Source organism: Giraffa tippelskirchi, chromosome 4 (genome assembly GCF_054371585.1).
Source record: "Giraffa tippelskirchi isolate mGirTip1 chromosome 4, T2T-mGirTip1v1.2.pri, whole genome shotgun sequence".
Taxonomy (NCBI): domain Eukaryota; kingdom Metazoa; phylum Chordata; class Mammalia; order Artiodactyla; family Giraffidae; genus Giraffa; species Giraffa tippelskirchi.
The window spans coordinates 188,052,083-188,065,084 of record NC_137278.1 but is presented as its reverse complement, the minus strand read 5'-3'; the positions used below and the strand labels follow the sequence as shown (position 1 = coordinate 188,065,084).

At 37.5% G+C, this 13,002-nt stretch overlaps 1 pseudogene; it reads left to right on the top strand.

Annotated features, from left to right (window-relative positions):
- Positions 1-3,562: 3,562 nt before the first annotated feature.
- LOC145545708 (large ribosomal subunit protein eL43 pseudogene) lies at positions 3,563-3,837 on the top strand (annotated as a pseudogene).
- Positions 3,838-13,002: the final 9,165 nt, after the last annotated feature.

Genomic DNA, 13,002 nt, shown 5'->3' with positions numbered 1-13,002 from the left:
GTCACATTAAATCATGTCATTTAAAGGGCCTCTGGATATGAACGGGTTTACCTTATGCTTAGGAGAGAAATCAGTCAAACTGCTGAATCACACATCTGTGTTCATCTGCATCACCACTTTTCATATTATTTGAATACTTTCTTTTCTGGACTGGTAATAACACTATTAGAAACTGTCTAAAAGTTGCTACTATCATAATTAGAATACCACTAAAAATTAAAAAATTGTCAAGGAAATTCCCTGGTGGTCCAGTGGTTAGAACTCTGTGTTCTCACTGACAAGGGCCCAAGTTCTATTCCTGGTGGGGGATCTAAGATCCCATATGCCACATGGTGCAGACAAAAAGTTTTTTAAATTATTATTAAGGTAATTTAAACTCTATACTTACATGTAAAATAGGTTCCAAGGCTAGAGTCAAGACTGTCTTTCCAATCTGGACATGAATGTTTGCAAGTGCAATTTGGCCAAGGAGTTGCCAGGCCAAGGCACACTCACAGGAAAAGCTGAGGAATTTTATGCACACAAATCACTCTAAAAGAAAGAGGATTTGAAATGACCAAGCCAGTTAAAGGAATTTCTTCTGGACACATGGCCATGCTCAGGGCCTAAACCTGCACAATCACAGTTCACCATCATCCTAGGATCAGTCATTTCCCTCCTCCTGCCCCCAGGAATAAGCATGTGAATAAGTTAAGATGAATCAGAGTCTTCCCTAGGACTTTCCTTACAGAGAATTGGGCAAGATTGTCTCTTTGAGATGAATTTGCTAACCTTGTATACCATGATTACAAGGTGTGCTTATGACCACTTAATGCTTACCCAGAGTGAATCCACCCAGTAAAATTGAAGAGATGGCACTCTTATTACAGTATTTAAGTTCTTCCCCTTGGGCCACCCTGACCCAAAGCAGCAATAGGACTCCTAGACCCATGAACTTAAAAATCACATGAGCCTTTTTTGGTTTTTATACTTATTGTTCAAGCTGGTGAACGCTGGAGCAGCAGCATTAAGTTCACTTGAGAACTTGTTAGAAATGCTCATTTCTGAATCAGAACCTTTGGGGATAGGCCCAAAGATGTACCCACTTAGCCTCCAATCGAAGCTCCAATACTTTGGCCAACTGATGTGAAGAGCCAGTTCATTGGAAAAGACACTGATGTTGCGAAAGATTGAGGCCAGGATGAGGCAACAGAGGATGAGATGTTTGGATGACATCACTGACTCAATGGACATGAGTTGGAGCAAACTCCAAGAGATTGTGAAGGACAGGGAAGCTTGGCATCCTGCAATCCATAGGACTGCAAAGAGTCAGACACAACTGAGCAACTGAACAACACTTAGCCTCAGATAGTCACAGGCCATTTGAAGACAAACACTGATGAATCTGTTCCATCTTCAAATCATTAGAATTTTCAAACTGTGGGGGATATGGACAGGGGCATTGTCCCTGCAACTGTATGTCAGCTTGAGAACATTCTATTTAAACTAAAAGAACTGCTTAATTTTAGCTTCAGTATCTAGGTTTAGAAGAGAACCTTTATGGATTGTCTCAAGGGTGGATTTAGTTCCTCAATCTAAATATCTTTGCCTTTGATCCAAATCATTCCAATTTACTTTAACATAAGAGGGTGCCTGTATTTATTCAACTGGCTTAATGCTGGGTACTGTGTCATCAATATAAAAATATAGTCAGAAATCTCTTGTGAGTTAATGGTATAATAGCAGTATGCTCTATGATTAACAATAAAGAATATAAAAATGTAAGCTCCTAAGAAATATTGTATCACTCACAAAAAAGAAGCTTGTCCTTTACGCGCTTATGAATGCAGAGTATGTCATGCGGAAAGCACTGGATTTCTTTTAGTGTTATTTTTTAATATTAGATGTCTCTGCAATGCAAGCTGATGATCTGGCAGATTTAATTCTCTTGATACTTTCTTTTGAGAGGATGTCTGATTTGAAGCATAATATCTACAATCTGATAAATTATTGCCTTAATTATAAAAATAATATCTCTCTGCACACTTTGTATTTAAACAAGTTTAAGCATGACTCCCAGCAAGTACTAATTTTAAAACCTGGACTATGAAAACAGAAGGAGGGTAATCTATAAAATTCTTTGCAAGGAAATTGACAAAATTGGGAATACATATGTAATGAATGTTTAATTATAACTAGAGGCTATTTTATATGATATCACCTTTTACAGGTTATGGATCTACCTGTCTTCTCAACAGCTCAGAGGCTGTACAGGGAGTGTTGCCTGGATGGCTATTAATACAAGTCAGTTTCCCATTAGAAGCATTTATTGGTATATTACACAGTGGCTCTTTTCCCAGAGATCCAAGTATTCTCTAAAACTTTGCTGGCACAAATCATGTTTTAAAAAATCCTATATCTAGAATCTAACCTGTAGTTGAAAATCTTCATCAAATGGAAGCCAGATTGCTCTTGGTGCTTTTTTTTTTTTAATTATTTATGGCTGTGCTGTGTCTTTGTTGCTTTCTGAGGGGTTTTTCTAGTTGTGGCCAGTGGGGGCTGCTCTCTAGTTGTGGTGTGTGGGTTTCTCATTACAGTGGCTTCTCTTGTTGGGAAGCACAGGCTCTAGAGGATGCTGGCTTCAGTAACACATGGGCTCAGCAGTTGTGACTCTAGGGTTCTAGAATGTGGGCTCTGTAGTTCTGGCCCATGGGCTTAGTTGCCTTTCAACATGTGGAATCTTCCTGGACCAGGGTTCAAACTCGTGTCCTTAATTTCTCTATCTGATGCTTTCTGATAGTGTAGAGAAGTGCAACAGGTTTCTATATGTTAATTTTGTATTCTGCAAATTTACTAAATTTATTGATGAGCTCTAGTGGTTTTCTGGTAGCATCTTAAGAATTTTCTATGTACGGTGTCATGTCATCTGAAAACAATGACATTTTTACTTCTGCCTTTCCAATTTGGATTTCTTTTATTTCTTTTTCTTCTCTGGTTGCTGTGATTAGGATTTCCAAAGCTATGCTGAATTAAAGTGGCAAGAGTTAGAAACCTTGTCTTGTTCAGTTCATGATCTTAGAGGAAAAGCTTTCAGCTTTTCACTGTTAAGTATGATGTTAGCTATAGGTTTGTTGTATATGGTCTTTATTATGTTGAGATATGTTCCTTCCAAATGGGGATTCCCAGGTGGCTCAGTGGTAAAGAATCCACCTGCCAATGCAGGAGATGCAGGAGATGTGGGTTCGATCCCTGGGTCAGGAAGATCCCCTGGAGGAGGAAACGGCAACCTACTCCAATATTCTTGCTTGGAGAATCCCATGGGCAGAGGAACCTGGCAGGCTATTGTCCATAGGGTAGCAAAGAGTCAGACACGACTGAGAATACACACACACACATGTTCCCTCCATTCCCATTTCCTGGAGAGGTTTTTTTTTTTTTATCGTAAATGATGTTGAATTTTGTCAAAAGTTTTTTCTCTATTGATTGAGATGCTCATACGATTTTTATTCATTAAACCAACAACCTCAAAACAACACTGATAAAATCTCAGAGCTCTCTGATCTTCTACCTAACTCGGGGCTACATGACTAAATGCACCAAGAAGGTTGGAATCAACTGTAAATATAGGACTGGCTATGGTGTCTCCCTCAGGAAAATGGTGAAGAAAATCATTTGTCCCTTCCATTATAAGAAAGGGGAAGAGGCTAGCTATGGTGTCTGGCACTGTGGTTCCTGCATGAAAATGGTAGCTAGTGGTGCTGACCCTACAATACCACTTCTGCAATCATAGAACAGTCCATCAACAGAAGACAAAAGGAATGGAAAGATCAGAAGCTCCATCATGGGAAACACTGCTAGCCTGTAATAAATCGATTCATTTATGTAACTGAAAAAAAAAATTCTCAGAGATTTCTAAAGTTTAGGGCTATTGATACTGCTAAAAGATAAAGAAATAGATTATAGAAAGGAAATAACCCAGGAGCTGTTATCTAAGAATAACCTTTGTTTTCTTAGAAGAAAAGAAAAATTCCATCTAATGCCAAGAGGGAAAAGGTGAGATTCAAGGAATCTGCACTCCTGGCAAGATTTCTGAGTGGTTCTTAATCGAATGGTTGGCACTTTAAAAAGTTGCTCTAACAGGCTAGTCTTGAAATCAGAACCCACTGTTCAGAGAGTTTATTCCTTTCTGTCCCAAAACAGGAAACAGAGGCTGATAGTCACCAAGAGAAACAGAAAACCCATGGAGCAAATCAGTTCTTTTTGAACCAGTAAAGTAAGGTAGTGTTAATGAAGCATCAGAAAACAAAAACCAGGATCAAGCCCAGGAAAGCAACAGAAGCAAAGGGAAAAGAAGCAAAAAGCAAGAAATAAGGACACTTTAAAGGCATGTTCTGAAATCAAGTGAAAAGGATGGAATTAAGCCCACAGCATCTCCACACTGCGTATACAGTAAAGTAAAAAGGAAAAGCAAAGCATGAAAATGATGCTTGGTATCAAAGTTTGCTACCAAATTCAGAAAGTAGTTAGAAAAAAATCGGATGATGAAATGAAACATGAAATGAGATTAAATTGAAATATACTAGAACAAATTGGAGAAGGAAATGGCAACTCACTCCAGTATTCTTGCCTGGGAAATCCCATGGACAGAGGAGTCTGGTAGCCTACAGCCCAGACTAGGGTCGCAGGAGTCGGACACGACTTGAGCGATTAAATCAAGCAAGTACAAATAATTGAAAAGTCAGTTTTATCCAGTAACCCATAAGCCAGGGTTCATACACAAACAGAAAAAGAAACAAGCCAAAGTCTCCACAACTTACAAACACAACTGCGCATCTTTATTTCAAATAGTGTGTTACTATTTATGAACGTTCAAGTAGCACTTTTAGAAGCTGAAACTAGTGTTTGACTTAAAAAAGAGACTCAGACAATGAAAAGGACAGGGATTGTATTAAGATCTAAAGGGTCACCAGAAAAAAGTTTAGAGTTACCATTAAAATATATCTAAATGATATTTTAAAATGCTCTCTTAAAATTTGTATTTAATGAGTGCCTTTTGGAATAGATAACTTGCAAAAAACAATTCAGTTACATCTTGATGTGATTTTTTTTAGGAACTTTCATTTTTCGACGTATCACCCCTCCCACTTAAGTATTTTCTTCAAATTGGGTTCAGTAATTGCAGCATGTTCACGTGTTTTACTTTTTATTGTACTGTATTTTAAATTTATATTTTATTTTATTCTAGTGCAAAACTTGTTTAACTTGTTGTCTGAACACCTCCAAATTATTTACTTTGAGTAGTTAAGTCTCAACTTAATCAAGTAGAAGTGATGGGTATTGGTTTCTGTATCCTTTTCGCTATAAAAGAATATTTAATCTCGCAAGTGGCACTTCTCTTCCTCTGAGATAACTATAAGGATATCAGATCCAGAACATTTTACCAGGACTAGGTGAAGGGCTTCCACTGCATTTGTGGGTGTTCTGTCCCCATTTGGTTCTCTATTTTTTGTCAAAGTATGGCTCCTGTTAGCACTTCAATCTGATGGAGGGGTAAAAAAAAAAGTTTCTCTGGCTTTCCCATCCACCTGCTCCCATTTCAGTGGGTGCATTACCTGTATCTGCAGAGATGGGAGTCCAGGTAGAGTCGGTGTCTCAGCCCCAATCCTGAAACTGATGCGGGCTTTTTTTTTTTTCTGTGCTACCCTATTTGACTCACATTCTTATAAAGTTAAAGACAAGCTTGCTTCAGTTTTATCTTGTTTTCGTTTTCTCCACCTCCGTTTCTCAGTTCCGGATGTACTGAAGATTATACGTGGAGATCTGACACCCATCTTTCCTGGGCTATGGAATCCCCGCAGATTAAACTATGAACACAATAGTGCTACATTCTTTTTTAAGGCTGTGGGAAAAACACTCCATCCCGCTACCTGCCCTCTTAGTTTAGTTGTATGAGTTGTGGAAATTTGGTCAAGTTTAAAAGGATTTTTTTAAATGATAAAGGGTTTGTTAATGATGAATGGCTTTTTAATGATAAAGGTATGAATAGGCTTCCCAAATGGTGCTAGTGGTAGAGAACCTGCCTGCTAAGGCAGAAGACGCCAGAGATGCAGGTTCTATCCCTGGGAGGGAAAGATCCCCTGGAGAAGGGCATGGCAACCCATTCCAGTATTCTTGCCTGGAGAATTCCATGGACAGGAGCCTGGCCGGCTACATTCCATGGGGTCGCAAAGAGTCAGACAGGACTGAAGCGATTTAGCACACATGAATAGGTGTAAAAAGTGTTCATATTTTCAGATCTTTATAAAGACAATCCTAAAAAATCTCAAGGAGGCTAGAATTCTAGGCGATAATTTCAGAAGTGAATTTGGACTTCATTCTTGAATAATGCATAATTTTGAAAACAATACAGTTGCCAGAAAAGTTGTTTGCCGATCCAGTTCACTGTCTCATCTTGAAACTAGAGTTGTAGCTTAATCTTGTAGCAGTGCTTTTGTTTCAGAACAAAAATTCAAAGGTGATGTGCTGAAACTTAAGCAAAATGTAACCACTCTAGCTGGAAAATAGAAAATATTTGGTCCAGATGGCTCAGAGGCAACAATAAACAAGAAAAGGAGAGGTTTTCATTGTAACAACTGCAGTTCTCAGCCTTACTGTATAGATGAAGGTTAATTTCTCCTGTTTTTTTCTCCTCTGCCTTACCTTTCTTCCTCCTCTTTTTGCTATTGCTGTAATGATCAGACCCTGAGTTCTCTGAAGACAGGAATATCTTCATTTTACTCTCCTTTGTGCTGCCCTAAAATGTTAAGTTAGACTTCTTAAATGGGTTTGTTTGTTGCTCGCCTACGTAAGTAAATGCACAGAGTATTTGTTGAAAGAATGAATGACTGGGTGAACGAATGAGATGTCATACCCCTCTGATAACTGTTAATAACCTAATCAATATACTTTCTCTTTATTTTTTCCTTTAGACTATAATCAAAAGTTATGTCATAAACAACTTCAGCTTTTGTGCACATTCAAATTTGTTTGATTTTGAAAGCCACCAACCAAGACCATTCTTGTGCTTTTTGAAAGAACAAAAGACGTGTCTATGTAATAATGATAAAATTAGAGAACATGATCCCTGCAGATATTTGGAATTAGATGAGGAACCCCTAATTTTTGCTTGAATGAGGTTTTATTTTTCAATTTATGTGGCTGCTTTGTTGACACAGCCAAAACCAAAATGCTTTTCCCTACCGACTTCCACAAAAGGAGACCCTGCGACTGTCTTATTTATAAATGTGTCTTTGTCAAACGTCCTCCTTCTAAAGAACTTACACTCCCTGAAAATATAGCCTCTACTCTGGAGCAATGCCAGGAAAAAGACGTTACAACTGAATAACCATATATCTTTAATGATCAAATTGACTTGCTCATCAAGTTTCATTTAACTTTTCTTCATGATACTTATTTACCACTTTGAAAAGCATGTTTATAACTCCTTCTGGCCTTCTTCCCTGAGCTTGGTGAATCACCCTAATTTTAAAAAATTGAGGAAAATTTAGGTTAATGATTCTATATCTGTGTTGTAATTTTTTTTCTCCTTTAACTTCATAGTACCTAGTGTCTTGCTGACTTCATCAGTTTGGTGACACATTTCAATCAGTCTCAATTCTTTTAACTTGAATTTATTAAAAAAACAAAACTTTAACTTGCATCACACTTAAGTTTCCTCCCATTTTACAAGGTCTTATTTCAAAATGGATAAAGTACCCGCTTTGTGGGCCAAGTGTCACTGCCGTTTGATGGTAGTGCTTTTTCCTCTAGATTTCTATGCTTGTTACTGCGAAAATTTGAGGCAAAATTAATTCAGTATAGTTGTCAGAGTCGAGATCTATCTGCTTTGAAGGCCTTTGCCACTGCTTCCATCCCTGGGTCAGGAAGATCCCCTGGAGGAGGGAATGCCAACTAACTTCAGGATTCTTGCCTGGGATAGCCCATGGACAGAGAAGCCTGGAGGGCTATGGTCCATGGGGTCACAAAAGAGGTGGAAATGACTTATTGACTAAATAACAACAATAAATATATGTGGCTGATGGTGAAAACTATGATTAAGTATTCATATGGCTAAAATAAGAGCAAAGTTTATATGGAGAAAAATCAGTACATCTATTATTCTGCTTTTTTTTTTTTTAAATAAAAGCATAGTTACAGTAGATCACAAATATACTGAAATCCATTATACACTTTCTTTTAACCTGAACCTTACTGTGACATGTAAATTGGCTTGTTTATGTTAATAGCAGCCATTTAGGAGTAAATTCTCAAAGTATTGCCTGATAATTAGATTGGGCATAATTCACACACTGTATGTTACTTTGAAAATGGGCTTCTTCAAAAGGTAACAGTTAGAATAGAACATGTACCTCCGAACTGTCTCTAAAAGGATTCTTATTACACAAAACCACACACACAGTGTGGCAAAGATAATGTCGGCACTTAATGCAGAAAAATAATGCAACATGTTCTTTTTGGTCCATTTACTGCCATATGCTGCTTGAGTAATGAAAACCTATTTGGTATAGAGACAGATGTGGGTGTACTCTGAAAATTCCTAGTCAATAATGAAGCTTTACATTTGCTATTTTGGAAATGACTACTAAGTGTTCAATTATGAAACATCTCCAGATCATTAGAAAATTTCATTTGATCTGTCCTCTCTATAAGGACTTGAGGAGGACTTTTGGTTTTCTTTTTTCATTACCCAGTTGCTGTGTAATGAAAATTCTTCCGAATTTGGAAATGCCTAATAACTATGCAGTTCTGATAATACTAAATTAATTAATATTTAAACATTTTATCTCCATAAGAGAATGCTATTAAAGAATTACGGGTTGCCAAAATACTCATATTTATCATTACTTTATATGATATCAAACAGAACTGTGAATTAAATATTAATTTAAATTATTCTAAAATGTATCAAAAATTCTATTAATTATCTAAATTATTCTAGGTTGTGGGAGAATCTGGAGTACAAATAATAAACTTTATCAATATTTAAACAGAAGTGAATTAAATAACTTACTTAATATTACTGAGAAGCAATGTCTACAGCTCAAATCTGAACAAATAAAAGCCATGTTTTGCTGTTTATTTTGTGTGATTGCAGAAGACAAACTAGTTCCAGAATACAAAAATAATTAGAAGCACACAGGCAAATGATAGCAAATATGTTATGAATATGGCCTTTTAACTTTTTTGGTAGGTGATGAATAGATTTTATGCCAGGATAAAAAAGTATGATCCATTTTTTTTTTACATAGACTCATTCCAATTACTTACTAAGATTTTCAGATACTTAGGCTGACTTGAGCCCAAATTAGGAACCTATGGCTTTTAAATTTTAATTTAATTTTGAAATTATCTGTCCATTAAGCACAATTGTGTGGAATTATACCTTTTGCTTAATTTAACCTCAACGATGTTTTCTTATGGTAGAATTTTAATCCACACATTTTTATAGCTACATTCATTGAGACAATATCTTCCTGTTTTATACAGTGTTTGTATACATTAAAATATAATGAAAAATAGGTAAACGAATGTAGCCCCCAAAGCCTCATACAACTAAAAAGAGTCATTGATAAACTTATCATTGATAAAAGGGAAAAATAAACCAATTCACAGTGGTACTTTGATAATGCCAAATTTTAAGTAAATATCAAAAAACAATGAAGTCAAACAAAGACAGTGTTTCACTAGATGGTTAAAAACCTAATTGAAGTCTTGGAAATGGAAGCAACACCCTCTTTTCTTGGTTATCCCTCTTCCACATATATTACACGAGGTATTGTCTGAATTGGAAAGAATCTAGGGCAAAAACCATGTGACTAAGGGAGCAGGAATTCGGTACTTTAAGTTTCAGGTATCAGAAGCATGTCTTGCCTGTTGCAATCCTAGCCCTAGATTATAGAGCCCTTCCTACAAGATGGCCAGAGGAAGATGGAATTTCTCAAGCCACTGGTTCCAGCTCTAGGATCTTGAGGTGGAGCAGTATGGCATTAAGGAGCAGACATAGACACAAGTCAAATAGAATCATGGTAGATGGGGGTTCCAGGATGAGATTGACATGGATGGTACCAAGTAAAAATGAAGAAGAAAATGGAAGGAGAAGTTAAATGAGAGTTTTAACCCTTCAGATTTGATCCTCTCTTTTCCCTTCTTTTCTTCTCTCCTTGTGTGTGTGTTAAACCGCTTCAGTCATGTCCAACTCTTTGAGACCGCATGGACTGTAGCCCACCAGGCCCCTCTGTCCATGGGATTCTCCAAGCAAGAATACTGGAGTGGGTTGCCATGCGGGGAATCTTCCAGACCCAGGGATCGAGGCTGTGTCTCTGGCATATCCTGCATTGAGGTGAGTTTTATCATCTCTCTAAACTTTTCTTTTCTTCTGTCCTTATCAATCCCTAAAATAGTTTGGGTTGGACAGGAGTGTCGATGTGATTGGTTTCCAGGGAAGGAAAAGAGAAAAGAACAGTTGGCCAAATGGTATTTTTCCTACTTTTCTCCTCATGCTTAGCTTTGCTTCGCTCAAGGATGCTCTGCCTTCATCCCCCAACCCACATCCCCATTTCCAATCTTTGTTCTCTTTCCCCAAGCTTAGGGTAGAAGGAGCCAGAGGTGGTGATTCATAGGAGACAGTCTTTCTGCAATCTTTCTTTTCCTTCAATTCTCCCGGCTTTTAGAATGAGAGATAAAGAACATGGAAATTTTCTTTTCAACATTTATGTCTCCTTTCTACCTTTGACTTCAGAATTGTGCATCTTGTCAGTCTAAACTCTGCTGCTATACTATGGCTTGGATTTGGAGGGTTGAATGTATGAAGCACCTTCTGGAAGAGAAATTTCTGGTCCTATTTAGAGATGAATTATTAAGTAACCTCTGTCTTTTTTTGTGTGTAACCCAAATAAATACTGTAGCCCCAAGGAATCCAATCTAAACATCGCACGATACTCAAATAAATACAGTCTAGTAACAAAGGGAGTGAAAAGAAATCCAGATCTTTTCTTTCACTTCACAAAAATCATGAAAGGAAATCTTGTTTAAAATTCCGGGGCCGTCCCTGGCAGTCTAGTGGTTAAGACTCTTTTTTTCCATTACAGGGAGAAACAGGTTCAATCTGTAGCTGGGAAACTGAGATCGCACATGCTTCGTGGCATGGCCAAATAAATAAATAAATAAAATAAAATTCACAGTTCCACTCTTTAAATCCATTTACCATTATTCTTGTTCTACCACTTTTTCACTTGCTACTTTGATTCCTCTTTCTCTCTACCTCCAGACTTTTAATTCCCGCCATAAATTGCCTCTGGTGAGGGTGTTTTTCTGTTTCAACCTTTCTCTTTCCTTCAAACTTGGTCTGTGTTCTCTCTCTCCAGTAAATTTCTACCCTTTCTTTTTGTTTTCTTACACTTTCTGATGCCAATTACTCCATCTCCTATCTGGTTCTTCTCTACAACAATGCCCCCAATATGGCTGATAAAGCTAGAGTGGAGAAGAGGAATGGGGCCTGGAGATGTGGGGAGAAATAAGGAATTTAAAGATGCTCTGAGTACTCACATGTAATAATTTTTGCCCTTATTTTAATATCTTTAATTACTTTCTTTCTCTGGTATCTACTTTTCAATTTCAAACATATTCAAGTGTCTTATCATCCTGAATAACTCTCCCAAGTTTTCTTAAAATCCAATCTTTCAACTTAATCCTCAGACTCAGACAACCCACAAAAATAGCTCACTCATGCTGCCCCCACTTCCTAATCTTCCTGTTTTTAAAACTCCCATTGAAATCTGACTTCAAGATCTGCTTAGATTACTAGTCACCAGATTTAATGGCCTTTCTTTCAGGCCTTACTCTACCTGACGTTCCCAAGTCTTGACATTCTTTTTTGAAACTCTTGTTTCCGTCTCCTCAAAATATTTTGCATTTGTTTCTCCAGTGACTTTTTCTTAGCCCTCTTCTGTTATCTTCTTACCATACACACACTCCAGAGGGTAATTTCAACCATTTTCTAGATGAGTCCCAAGTCTTTAACTCTAGCCAATCTTAGCTAGAGAGTTACCAAGTCCTTAACTCTAGCCAATCTTAGCTAGAGAGTTACCAGTGGTCCCTCAAAGTCTAATGAAAGGCATCAACACCAGGGAGAAGAAATACAACTAGGCAATAGGTATGTGTGTGTGTGTGTTAGTCTCTCAGTCATGTCCACGTCTTTGCGACCCCCTGGACTGTAGCCCACCAGGCTCCTCTACCCTTGGGGTTTTCCAGGCAAGAATACTAGAGTGAGTTGTCATTTCCTTCTCCAGGGGATCTTCCCAACCCAGGGATCAAACCCAGTTCTCCTGCATTGCAGATTCTTTACCACGAGTCACCAGAGATACCTAGTTTTATATTTATATTTATTTTCTCAGGCTTCACAATCCCCCTGAGTTTCACCCATAGGCAATCTGCCAATCTTCTCCAGGGTGATGGACTCAACTGTTTATTAATACCTATAGGTAAATCTTCTTTAGATTCCTTAAGTTTGGTCCTTCAGATCCTTAGCATTTCCTTGGATTCCTTTCTCCATCAAAGCTATTTCAAATTCCTCCCAACTTCAGTTTCAATTAAGAGCACCACTACTATACAATGGATCATAAGCATAATTCACAATGGTTTCCTTCACCACACAAGCCATATCAAGATGGCACCAAGTCCTGATAATTCCTTGGAAACACTTCCTTTTTATCTACTATACTTGCCATTTCATTCTTCATATGTTTTTCTGGAATATTACCTTTTCCTCCCACATTTCATTCTAAATTTCCTTCTATAATTCATTTATACATTGTCATCAGAGTCATCTTTTTAAAGCCCAGATCCAATTCCATGCTTAAATAAACACATTCGATGGCACCTTATTGCCTAGAGCAGAGGTCGCAAAATAAAAGAAAAGGAATATAAATCAGTGAAGCAACTTGAATCAGGAAATAGCTGAGATGC